Source organism: Megascapheus bottae, chromosome 7 (genome assembly GCF_031878675.1).
Source record: "Megascapheus bottae isolate mThoBot1 chromosome 7, mThoBot2.hap1, whole genome shotgun sequence".
NCBI classification, from domain to species: domain Eukaryota; kingdom Metazoa; phylum Chordata; class Mammalia; order Rodentia; family Geomyidae; genus Megascapheus; species Megascapheus bottae.
The window spans coordinates 64,062,363-64,075,164 of NC_143515.1; positions in this window are offsets into that span (position 1 = coordinate 64,062,363).

Genomic DNA, 12,802 nt, shown 5'->3' on the forward strand with positions numbered 1-12,802 from the left:
CTACATGGAAAATTACTTGTCCTTTCTTGGGAGAAATTTAAGAGCATTTATAAGAAGTATGAGAGTTAATTGAGACCCCCTGTGTCTATGTAATGTTTAGGGGCATTAAATCCTGCTAGCTTAAGTTTTGGACCTCTGCCGCCCTCTAGTGGCCACTATGTTCAGGAAATTATTTGCAGTCATTGATAAAATATAGGAGTCAATTCCCCTTTGAGCAAGAATCATGTGGAGAAATAAGGAACGTGGAAACGGAAGAAGAAAAATGGAGGAGAGGAAAAACATGATGAAATGGGGAATGAAGGAGCTGGCATGATAGTTTGTTTCATATTTCAGATTACAAAAGTCTTTATCTTCACATGCCAGCAAAATCTGGTGAGAAGCCAAATGCACATATTCACCTCCATATTGTTGTTGTTGTTGTTATTGTTGTTGGTTGTGGGGCTTGAACTCTGGGCCTGGGTGTTGTCCCTGAGCCCTTTAGCTCAAGGCTACCGTACTGCCCCTTGATCCACAGCACCACTTCCAGTTTTCAAGTGGTTAATTGGAGATAAGATTCTCAGGGACTTTAGTGCCTGGGCTGGCTTTGAACCGTGATCCTTAGATCTCAGCCTTCTGTGTAGCCTCTTCACCCAGCTTTTCATCTCCATATTCTTCTTTCCTCTTTTCGCTTCACCTTTACCAGCCTGCCTTTCTTCACTAAGACAGGAGCATCTTTTCTTTTCTTCCAGTCAGAAAAATCTATAAATGTATAACATTTATAAAGTTGATGTATCCAATCTGAGTGTCAGGCAGAGGCCACATACCTGTCGAATTAGCTAAGTTGCAACTAGGTTGTAAACTTGAGCTGGAAGCCACACATTCTGAGAAGTGAGATCCATTTATTATTAGGCTTTCCATTGGCCTAAGGTGGTACTATGGTATTGGAAAGAGGCCATCCATCCATGAGAGGACGGGGGCCTCATGTAGGTACCAGGTCCCTTAGGGTGAGGTGCTGTGTCTCTAAGAGCTCAGTGGGGCCCATTCCTTTTGGTGGTATGCTATGTTCCTGTGGAAGCTCCTCTGGTGCTTGTCAATCCGCAAGCTTGGAAGAATCTGGCCTTCTTAGCAGTGACAATCAACTTTGAAAAGAAGGAACTGATGGATGTGTGTGAACCAAAGATTACAGTCTTGTTTGGGGCTCCAGTGAACTGTGGTTTATGAACACAGCCATTGTCTGAATTCTTTGTTGACCTTTCCTAGAGATAAAAGGAAAAGGACACAAGAGAGAGAGTCCTCACCTTAAAGGACATTAACAACAACAACAAAAGGATGTTGAATTTTCACTTCCATGACAGTGAGCCAATGTGTATGATCCTTCCTTTCAGCAAAGTCACCTCTGCATTTCCTTTGTTATATGGAGGGCAGTCCCAGGGAATTGAGGAACACCTGAGCAAGGGAAGGACACCCTGAGTCTCTGGTGGCTGTCTGGCCTAAGGAAGATCAATGATTATTTCTGTACCTGGAAAACTGGAATGAAAAATATTCACCTTGTGCTGGGGTGTAGCTCAGTGACAGCTTTTGCCTAGCATGCTGGAGGCTCTGAGTTCATCTTTTGCATGGAAACACTACCCTTCGGGAACTAGAGGAGTTGGCACATGTTCAGATACCTTTCTGAGAAAATGAGGTGGGGCGCAGGCTGGAGGTCTGAAAAGGATCTGTTGTAGTTGAAGAACTCTTCCCCATCCCTCATCTCTAACTTTTCCTGTGCGACTTTCAAGAGGCCAGGCTCTCAGGAATGCGTTAACACCAGGAGAGAAGAATAGGTCTCCAAGCCTTTCTTTGGCTTTTCAGTGGGGCTGTGCCATAGTCCCCCTCCTTGCTTTTCATTGCCTCCTTTTATTCCGGAACCTGCTTTGTTGAACTCCGACCCTTGTAATTTGCTAAATGCATACCTAAGGAGAATGCTTGATTGCAGAGATCCCTTTCACTTTCCCTACTTGTCCAAGACACGCTCTTGTGTAGAGAGCAGAGAAATAGGGCTGAGAATCCAGAGGAAAAGCAGGAAGGAGAGAGCCTCGGAGGGACTTTCAGAGGGAGGGCGGGGCGGACTCGGCTTTTCTCAATGAATACCGAGGCCTCTGCAGATTTGCATAGGAGCCGAGCTCGCCACGCTATTGGTTGGGGCGTGTGGGCGGGGCGGGCCTGCGGGGGCGGGACCCGGGCGCGGAGTTGGGAGCGAGCCCCGCCCCCGCCGCGGCCCCGCCCCCTCGCGGCGCGCGCTCGCGGCCGGGCCAGCTGCAAGTGGCGGGCGCTCAGGCAGATGCGATCCAGAGGCTCTGGGGGCTGCAGCGGTGGTGGCAGCCGGCGCCTCCCCCTGCTGCGGTCCTGGGAGGGCGGGAGGGTGTCCTGAGGGCACCGAGACGCCTTCCAAGCCGTCCTCTGGCCCAGCCACCGGAAGCCTTTGGCGCCGCAGATAGGTGAGGAGGGCGCGCGATTTCGGGTTCCTCTGCCCCGAATGCATTTGCTTGGCCACTGCCACCGCGGCTGAGTGAACTCCAAGGAGCCAGGACGTCGGCCACAGCAAGGACATTGCAAACTTGTGGGGCGGGGGTGGGGGGCGGGCCTCCTCTCCGGAGCTCCCGCGCTCGGGGTCCGCCCTGAAGTTGTCCCGGCGGAGCGGTCCCCGGGCGTCCTGCGGCGGAGGTCGCCTGGGGGGCAGTGGGCGAGCCGAGGCTCGCGCGTCCGCCCATTCCGACCCGGAGGAGCCGAACGCCACGCAGGAGGCGGCCAGGAGCGCGCGCGCCGCCTGCCAGCCCCGGGCCCCAGCTTGGAAAGTTGTGGAGAGGATCGGAGGAGGCTGCGGCCAGGACGGCGGACAGACCCCAGCTCCGGCCGCGGGGGGCAGGAGAGGACGCGGGGACCCGACCGCCGCCTCCCTTCAGACACAGTAGTTTCTTTGGTTCTGGAGCGCCGCGAGCTGGAGCCGCGGACGGACGGGGGCGCGGCCCGGGCTCCGCCGCGCCAGCCGCCAGGCGCGGGTCCGGCTGCTGAGCCCCGCGCCCCCGTGCTCTCCGGATCCATCCTGACTCCCAGCAGCCAGGGACTCGGGCCCTGCTTGTAGTAGCGGAGGGTCCGGAGGACGAGAGAGAATCGAGTGCACGCCGAGCCCTCCGGCGACCAGGAGCCTTTCGGGACCAGCGACTGAGCGAAGCCCTTCCGTGTCGGGGGACCGCGAAGGGCAGGACCGGGTTCCGGAGGAGTGGAACCCTTCGTCTCAAGAGCTCCCCGGCGGGATGGGAGCCCTGGGGCTTCTGTGGGTGCTGCTGCCGCCGCTCTCCTGGGCAGCCTCGGGCTCGGGGATGGGGACCGGCCAGCGCACCGGCTCACCGGCGGCAGGCTCGCCGCTGCAGCCCCGCGAGCCGCTCACCTACTCCCGCCTGCAGAGGAAGAGTCTGGCGGTGGACTTCGTGGTGCCCTCGCTCTTCCGTGTCTATGCCCGAGACCTGCTGCTGCCGCCTGCTCCTTTCGCAGAGCCCGGGGCTGCGCCCCCGGAGGCGCACGGCTGGCTGGCTCTCGACTGCGCCCCTCTCATCCGGCGGCTGGGCCCACGGCGCGGGGTCTCCTGGACCGCGGACTCCGGCTCTCCTTCCCCAGCAGCGACCTCCACGCTGTCCAGGGTGCTGAAGGGCGGCTCCGTGCGCAAGCTCCGGCGCGCCAAGCAGCTGGTGCTGGAGCTGGGCGAGGAGGCTATCCTGGAAGGCTGCCTGGGGTCCCCGGAGGAGGCGGTCGTGGGGCTGCTCCAGTTCAATCTCAGCGAGCTGTTCAGCTGGTGGATTCTCCACGGCGAAGGGCGGCTGAGGATCCGCCTGATGCCCGAGAAGAAGGCATCGGAAGTGGGTAGAGAGGGAAGGCTGTCGGCTGCCATCCGGGCCTCCCAGCCCCGCCTTCTCTTTCAGATCTTCGGGACCGGTGAGCAGCCTCCCCACCAGAGTTGGCTGGCGTTTGCATTTTTAGTACCATCCATGTGCGGTCACTGATAACTAACAACTACCCCCGCTGGCCTTCTCCAGACCCCAGCTTCTTAGCTCTCTTTCCTCATTCCTCAAAGTTAGACTGTGTTTTCTAATATTGTCCCCGGTCAGTGACACCCCAATGACCTTCGTTCCTCTTTATAATCAAGTTGAGACCAAAGATTCCTCCTGTTGGCAAAATACCTTCTTCTATCGATTTACACGGTGTCCAAAACGAAATCTAATGCCCTCCTTCCTGGGCCCTGAGAACGGTTGAAATGACCCTAGTATCTGTAAGTTCCCCACCAGTACTAGATCTCAAAACGATTGCCTTTCCCCTTCCCACTCTCCCCGCTCCCCCACTCTTGCTCTTCTCCCATCATGGATTTGAAGAACGTAGTATAATTTCTCAGGATGATAGTATTCCTCTACCTCTTGAATCCCACCCAACTTCTTCCTCCTCTGCCCTATGCTGGCTTGCTGGGAGGCACCTCTTCCTGGTTAATTTGTGATGTCCCCTCTCCCACCCCAACTTTCATCCTCAGTATGCTCTTGCTGTCTCAGACTCTCTCTCATTTTTCTCAGGTGTCTTGGGAAAGCCTCGGAAGAACTCAGAACAAGGGGCAGTGAGAAGTGTGAAGAGAGGGGAAGTTGTAAGGATTGCCTTGCTCTAGGGGGAACAAGTATGAGGCCAGGCAGAAATAATACTTGCCTTAGCTTTTCTTTCCCCTCCTTTGGTTTTGTAGCTTGGATGTCTGCAGCAGCAGCAGCAGCTCTTGGGGTTGGACTTTGGCAGGCCTGTTTCCCTGCAGATTTATCTGACAGGGACTCCTGAAATGAGGTTTCTGTTTAATTTACTCCCCTCGTTTCTTCACAATAGTCACTGAGCTCTGTGTGTGTGTGTGTGTGTGTGTGTGTGTGTGTGTGTGTGTGTGTGTATGTACAAGCACTAACTTCTCACTCTTCCCATAGTATCCTTTGACTGGAAAACCAGGTGGTTTTGAATGGATGTTTGTTTCTCTTGTAAGACTGCAGGGGAAGGACTCGTGAATAAAATATGCAATGTGAATGAATAGGAACAGCACAGAAGAGAAATCATGTTTTTTAAAAAGCCTACACTGATTCCATTGAGTAAACCTAGCTTCTCTTCTATCATGCTCATCATCAGAAATAAATGAAGTTCTTATGCTTCACTGGTTACTAATGTCTACTACTAATTGGATGGAAAATATTGAAAAAGGTCTGTTGTAGAGCTAAAAGTATTTCCCATGCTGTCCCAACACACACACACACACACACACACGTGCACACACACACGTGCACACATACTCCAGCATATGCAATATTTCATGCAGCAGAGAAATTTGGAAGTATAAGTTCCCTGATTATTGCTTGAAAAATATACTGCCATGTGGTCTCGAGGGAAGGCAGAGGAGATACCTGTCTCAGTACCAGCATCGAGACATGAATTGACACTTCTGAGCAGTACTGGAATTTATATAGTGCATAGTAAAGGTGGAGTCTGATGAGTTTGACAGTGCCTTCAATGAGCAGAGAGAAGAGGGAGACATCACTATCCCACACAGGATACTTATAAAGATACTTGTAAAGAACAGCTGGGATTTAATGCCATTGGAGCTTCTGTGGTTTATACAGACATCATTCTCTTTTAGTGCCCAATATTTTTGTTGTAGATGTAAGAGTGAGAGGCAGATCTTCACCCACTTCATGTCCACAAGCATCTCTGAAACCTCCCCTCCCCCTGCCCCATCCATCAACTCTTGTTAAATAGCCATAGGCTTCTCTCAGTCTGGAATAGCTATTGGCACAGTCTTGGGTGACTGGCAAAAGGGTTCTTTCTGCATCCCCAAACTTGCCAACCATGAGCAGGTAGTTTGCAAGGAACATCAGTGAGTGTCTTGGAGAATTGTTCTATGCATCTGAAGATTATATCACTCTCATAAAACCCTACAGAGGAACTGAAGCTTCTGAGTGGAGACTTTCATGTAGCAAGAACACTCCTCCAAAACCAGCTCTGCTACTAGGTGTCCTCTCTCAGCAGCACAGTCCATTTGGCAGCTAGACCAAGCCCTTATGCATCATTTCACACATCCAGCAAAGCTGGTTTCAGAAAGAGCCAGGATTCTGCCATTAGAAGGCGAGAAATTTTGGCCAAGCATTTTTCAGCAGGATTGGGATCAAATGATTATTGATGGGATCAAATAAGACACTAAGTGTAACTGGATGAGCTCCCTCTGACCTCTAGAGAGACAGACAGCTTATTGAAAAGCACTCCAGGCCCATGTTGATCACACTTGGAACAGGCTGGAGTCTCCTGTCTCTGAGGACAGATGTCGCCTGCAGTTAGGCTCCTGGCCATGCAGGACTAGCCTCTTGCTCTACCATTCAGATACATCCTCCTTCAGATATGGTCTCCATTCCAGACCTGCCAGGGAGTAGACACACCCTGTGATAGATCATGTCCTACATATGAGGCCACATATATCACTGTGTTTTCATTCATATTCATGGAGAAAATTTCTGGCTTAGGTTCTGTCACTTGGATTGATTTTGCTATTTATCATGTTTGGGAAAACTCAGGTTATTCTTTCTTTATATAGGGTCTGATTTATAGAAAAGACATTTGACTTCTGTGACAGAAGATCTTCAATTATGCAAAGGGAAAGTAGGTAAAATTCTGCTTATTTCTTCCTGCTTCTACTGAATGGTCTGGTGGTGTGTTCCAGAGGGGGCACCTGTGCTTCCTCTGTAGTTTCCTTTGTAAGAAAGAAAGAAGTGGGGATGGTGGTTTTGCCACCCTTTGGGGCCAAAGTTCAACAGTAACTCTTTTGCCTCAGATTGAACAATTGCTTCTTAAACTTGAGCAGGATGATGACTTTGGGGTATGACACAAATTGTAAAGCACTCAAAGCAAAATATTTGTATCATTTGTGGTTTGGAGAAGGGGGTTCTGAGAAGCTTTATAACAAATGGCATGCATATAAAGATTTTTTTTTCTTTGGGGGGTTACTGTGCTTTCCTAAATGGAATTACTGTTTCAAAGTCTTCTACAGTTCCCAGAGCACCCATTCACAGAGAAGGGGTGGAGAAGCCGTTGTTAGAATTAATATGAACAGGGATGTACCATCCCTACCAGCCCAAATCATATACAACATGCCTGCCTGGAGGTTAGTATATTGCCTATGGGTCTGTTTTATAGGTTTCTAGGTGTTAATGAGATCTGCCTCATGCAGAGAGCTAGAGGATATTGTGGAAGTAGGGCAGTTTCCCTAAAAAACTTCCTCCAGCACTGGGAATGTGGCCTAGTGGTAGAGTGCTTGCCTAGCATGCATGAAGCCCTTGGTACCACGTACATAGACAAAGCCGGAAGTGGAGCTGTGGCTCAAAGGTAGAGTTGTAGCCTTGGGAAAGCCCAAGGACAGTGATCAGGCCCTGAGTTCAAGACCCAGGACTGGCAAAAAAAAAAAAAAAGCACATGACAGGAAAAGTGCATGGTTAGGGACTCTGCATATACTCTGGAAAGGCTGTAGTCGATATATGCAATACAATACATCTGACCCTTGACCTCACACATGCCCATCCTTTTCCATTTATTTCTAAAGAGGACAGAGAGACTAAGGAGAGGTAGAGTGGAAACTGGAGCTCCCTAAAGGACTATCAGCTATTGGAGGTGGATTGGGAGAGCTGGAACAGATCCAGAGAAGAGCAGAGGGCTGATTTAAGAGTTGAAGGGACTGATTTATGATGAAAGATGAAAAGAATTAAATATATATGGCTGAGCTAAGTGGCAATGAAGGCAAAGCCATGGTAACAATGTACAAATCTCAGAAGAGAGCGCCTGACAGTGAACGAGAGAAGTTATTTAGTGCAGCTCAGAGAAGTAATAAGATGAGACTTGCAGAAGGAAACTTCAGGTTAGATAGCAAGGAATCTTATTTTCTGAAACTGATATTGCTTTCATGATGGGATGGAATTCCAGGACAGCAGGAGTCAGGTGAGATTTGGGCCAGACAAGCCACATCATTCATAATTAATACATTCTATATTTTCAAATGTTGAGAAGTGACAATAAGCAGGAAAGCAGGAAGGGGATAACACAGGAATCAGGATCTTTTGGGATCTAATTCCTGACAGCTTTTGGGAATCGATATTCTACCTAGATAGTTGGTGATTCCACCAAGAAGAATATCTATGTACCTTTGAAGTGCGTGGGGAATACAAGAAAAATTTTGATTAAAAACATCATTGAAGTTGCTAGGTTTATTCTTTCCTATTCCAAGCCTTAACTCAGTTGGTCTGATCCAGTGGGGAAGAGGGACATTTACCAAGGGACTGTGTGTCTAAGTCATATCTGTAGATGTGTGTGTGTGTGTGTGTGTGTGTGTGTGTGTCTGTCTGTCTGTCTGTCTGTCTGTCTGTCTGTGACTGAGTCATCGGGCAGGGCAGAGGGTAATCATGAGAAGATGAGATCATTTCAAGATTTAGTAGACTTTTGTCTGCTAACTGAAAATCTTTTTTTTTTTTTGCCAGTCTTGGAACTTGAACTCAGGTCCTGGGCACTGTCCCTGAGCTTCTTTTGCTCGGGGCTAACGTTTTACCACTTGGGCCACATTACCACTTCTGGCTTTTTCTGTTTATGTGGTACTGAAAAATCGAATCCAGGGTTTCATGCATGCTAGGCAAACACTCTACTGCTAAGCTACATTCCCCGCCCCTGAAAATCTTTTAAAATGTTTTGAATGATTATTTTGGAGATGAAGTGCATTCACAGGCAATGTAACATTTCACACATTTTCAAAAGAGAGATCCACAAGGGATTTGTAGAGTGTATGAGGAAGGAGAGTGTATTTGTTAATAAAATAGATTAGCTTTATAAAGGAGCTGATCTTCTGAGAGTCAAGAGACTTGGCGTAGCAGAAGTTACAGTATCCTGTCCTTCTTATGGTAACTTTGCTTCAAGGGAATTTGCACAGCCTGTAAAGACATTCTGCATTCCCTTATAACTATCATTAGTGTCCTTTTCTAGTTACAATTTATAAAGCACATTATTATTATTATTTTATCATTATTATTGCTAGTGCTGGAGTTTGAACTCAGTTCCTGGGCACTGTCCCCTAGCTTTTCCACTCAAGAATAGTACTCTGCCACTTGAACCATAGCTCTACTTCCCATTTTTTAATGGTTAATTGGAAGTAAGAGTCTCATAGAGTTTTTCTTGAGTGGGCTGGTTTGAACTGTGATCCTCAGATCTCAGGTTCCTGTGTAGCTAGGGTTATAGACATGAGCTACCAGTGCCTGGCTATTTTTATTTTTATTAAGCCTACTGTTGGCAGTATGTGTCAACTTTGTTTTATAAATAAAATAATTGGAATCAGATGTTTGGTAACATTCTTTCAAGGTCATACAGATAGAAACTAATTCAGCTTTCCAGTTATATCATTTTATGTGTTTGGAGGTTAGGAGATGCTGGGTGCTTTGCTAAGTACTGACTGGAACCACATTTCTCCTTGCCTTCAAATCAGGCAATCACTTCAAGGCACAAAACAACAATGAACAATGAACATGTACTTTAAACTTCAAGGTACTGTAAACAACTATGACAAGTACCAAAGATTTGGAAAACTTCCTGAAATCTTTGAGATCCCATCTTTATCACTATAAAAATGGGGGTAATAATAGTTCCTAAGTGTTTCTAAGTGGATCTAGTCATAGTTCAAAGAATTGCCATGAAGATTAAATTAGATGATGTGAGTAAATACTTAGCCCAAGGCCTGATGGATAATAAAGTGTTTTGTTTCCTGTCACAGCAGCAGCTTTCCAGCATGTGTATTCTGTAGCACTAAGCGTTCTGTCTATATAATCTACCGTTTTTGTTTTTGTGTTGGTACCATTTCGGGTTCTTGAACTCAGGGCTCGAGCATTGTCTCTGAGCTTTTTGGCTCAAGATTAGCATTCTACCATATAAGCCATAGCTCCATTTTTGGCATTTTGGAGACAAGAGTCTCATGAACTTTCCCGCCCCAGCTGAGCTTTTAACAAGGATGACCATCAGATCTTAACCTCCTAAGTAGCTAGAAGTACAGGCATGAGCCACCAGTGCCCAGCCAATAGTCTACCATTTTTGATATAGGGTTATATGTCTTCTCTGTGGAGTTTCTCCAAACAACGCCTTTGAACTGAAGCCATTTGCCCCAGTATCAGATTCTTATGAATACATGTGATCATAAACACAAAAACATTCTGTTTAACAGCAGAAAATGATTTTTTATTAAAGAATTTATTAACATTGATTTTACATCGTATTTCAAATAACATATTTAACAAACAAGTATTCAAGAAGGGAATCTCTATACACAATCACTGGCACTTAGATTTTAGAACATAATTAAAATTAGGCTTAGGGTTTGTATGTCATATATACATATTAATCTATGTAATAAAACATTATGTCTATTGAGTCATAAATTTTTATGTCTATGTAGTTGTGTTTATATTTCCAGTACGATGTCCATAGCATTGGGTACACAAATATTGAATTCTCGCTCTTGTACTGTTTGGATCTAATAGCCACATATTAAGGAGACAATGTGCTTTTTGTTCCTTTGCTCTTGACTTGTCTCACTCAACATGATTTGCTCTAGATTCATCCACATCCCTGCAAATGCCATTATTTTATCTTGTCTATTGGCTATGTAGAATTCCATTGTGTGTGTGTGTGTGTGTGTGTGTGTGTGTGTGTGTGTGTGTATATGTATATATATATATCACATTTTCTGTATCCATTCATCTGCAGTAGGGCACTATAGGATGCCCAAGTACATCGAGTCCTACACTTGTGTATTGTGTGATAGTAATGTGCAATTGAGGTATCCAGATAAAGATGTAGAGCATTTCTAGAACTCAGGAAGATTTTTTCCTGCTCCATTTCCAGTCTGTATCCACCCTTTCTCAAAGAAACCATGCTCTAGACTCACAAGCTATCAGTTAGTTGTAAGTATTCTTGAACTTCATGCCAATGGAAACATGCTGTATGTTTTCTTTTGTGTCTGGCTTCTTTTGTTGCATGGGATTTTGGTGAAGCATTATCCATGTTGTTTTGTATCATGGCATTTTTCCTTAGTATTGCTGTGTTGGACTACTTTATGTGAATCCAGACTGTTTGTTTATTTACATTTTATTCTCTCCCCCCCCCCACCACCCCCGCATACCAAAGCGTGGGAACTATGGGAGAAAAGTAAAGGAATCTACAAATAATGCATAGACTACATCACAGACCTGGGGTTAAAGTCCTACTCTAGCCTTTACTGAACCTAGTATATATATTTTCTTTTCTCTGTACTTCAGCCTTTAAATCTGTAAAGTGAGAAAAATAATACCCACCTCCTAGATTATTGTGAATTAAGTAGTACAATGTGTGTAGAAGTCTCGATGCATAGTTGGTGTTCAACAAGTGTTAGTTTCATTACCAGGTTCTTGATTATATTTTCCCCCTTTTGTAATCACTATAGATGCTTCAAAAACTCTTCCTGAAATGAGGAAAGTAACCTTTTCAAGGTTATTGGCCACAGAGGGCAAAAGTTAAGGTCAAATATTGATGAAATAATTTTTTTTCTTTATTAACGTTGATTTTTACAAACGAGTGTTCAAGAAGGGAATCTCTATTTACAATCACTGGGACTTAGTATTTAGAACTTAATCAAAATTAGGCTAAGGGTTTGTATGTCATAGAAACATTAATTTTAGAAAATAAAACATTATGTCTATAGAGTCATAAGTTTTTATATCTATATAGATATGTTTATATTTCCATTACCATGTCCATAGCATTGGGTATGAAGATATTGAGTCCTCGCTGTTGTTGATGAAATAATTTTAATAAATAATTTTATTTCTAAATAAAATAGTGTAATAAAAAGATTCTTATACTTAGTTTACAATCAACAAATAAAGTATTCAATGGATAGTTAAAAAACTAATTTGTCTTATACTCAGTATTATATTAGAAGCCAAAAAATGAACAAAATTATTACAATTATTGAAGAGAGAGAGACAAAAGTGACTGAGAATAATGGAGACTTAAGTGGAGAAGTAGACAGGGATGTAGAAGAGGTAACTCATAAAAAGAGAAGCTAGGAATTAATTATCTTACAGACACAGATACCTACATCTAGCAAAAAATTCAAATAATAACGGAGAATGTGGTAGGCTAGCAGTGGTGAGCAGGAGTGAAAGAACTCTTGATTATCTTGGTCTGAAATGACTCTGACCTGGTGTCAAAAATTGCACTCTGAATGTGTAACTCACATTATGTAGTGATTATTTCCGGCTTTATTGGGTAGAGATCACACACAATAAACTGAGCCTATTTGAACTGCACAGATTACTTTGCTTGATGAATGCGTATACTTGTGTAATCACTGCACTAATTAGGATATAGAACATTTTTGTCGACCCTTGAAGGGTCATTCTTGACCTTTTGCTATGAGACTCCTATACTTTCTGCTCCAGGGAACTTTTGAATTGATTTCTGTCTCAATAGATTACTTCTTGTCTGATCTATAGATGCCTATGAATGGAATCATGTAGCAATTCTCTTGTGGGTTTGTTTTCTTTTATTTAGAATAATACTAAGCTTTATCTGTATCTTATATATTTGTAGTTTCTTTTTATTGCCAAAGACTATTGTACTGATGAAGGTAAAACAATTCTTGTAGCCAATGTGGAATATTTATGGTCTGAAGCTCTCATGAATGTAAGCCCTTCAAACGTGTTGGGTCCCAGTAATTTTATGG